The sequence below is a fragment of the Physeter macrocephalus genome, chromosome 13 (genome assembly GCF_002837175.3).
Source record: "Physeter macrocephalus isolate SW-GA chromosome 13, ASM283717v5, whole genome shotgun sequence".
NCBI classification, from domain to species: Eukaryota; Metazoa; Chordata; class Mammalia; order Artiodactyla; family Physeteridae; genus Physeter; species Physeter macrocephalus.
Genome location: NC_041226.1, coordinates 51,682,448 through 51,683,298, shown reverse-complemented (window position 1 = coordinate 51,683,298; position 851 = coordinate 51,682,448).

Below are 851 nucleotides of genomic sequence, written 5' to 3'. Positions count from 1 at the left end.
GTTCCCTTTTCTCCACACCCTCTCCAGCATTTATTGTTTCTAGATTTTTTGATGATGGCCATTCTGACCAGTGTGAGATGATGTCTCATTGTGGTTTTGATTTGCATTTCTCTAATGCTTAATGATGTTGAGCATTTTTTCATGTGTTTGTTGGCAATCTGTATATCTTCTTTGGAGAAATTTAATGATATTGAGCATTTTTTCATGTGTTTGTTGGCAATCTGTATATCTTCTTTGGAGAAATGTCTGTTTAGGTCTTCTGCCCATTTTTGGATTGGGTTGTTTGTCTTTTTGATATTGAGCTGCTTGTAAGTTTTGGAGATTAATCCTTGGTCACTTGCTTCATTTGCAACTATTTTCTCCCATTCTGAGGGTTGTCTTTTGGCCTTCTTTATGGTTTCCTTTGCTGTGCAAAAGCTTTGAAGTTTCATTAGGTCCCATTTGTTTATTTTTGTTTTTATTTCCATTTCTCTAGGAGGTGGGTCAAAATGGATCTTGCTGTGATTTATGTCATAGAGGGTTCTGCCTATGTTTTCCTCTAAGAGTTTGATAGTGTCTGGCCTTACATTTAGGTCTTTAACCCATTTTGAGTTTATTCTTGTGTGTGGTGTTAGGGAGTGTTCTAATTTCATACTTTTACATGTAGCTGTCCAGTTTTCCCAGCACCACTTATTGAAGAGGCTGTCTTTTCTCCACTGTATATCCTTCCCTCCTTTATCAAAGAAAAGGTGACCATATGTGTGTGGGTTTATCTCTGGGCTTTCTATCCTGTTCCACTGATCTATATTTCTGTTTTTGTGCCAGTACCATACTGTCTTGATTACTGTAGCCTTGTAATATAGTCTGAAGTC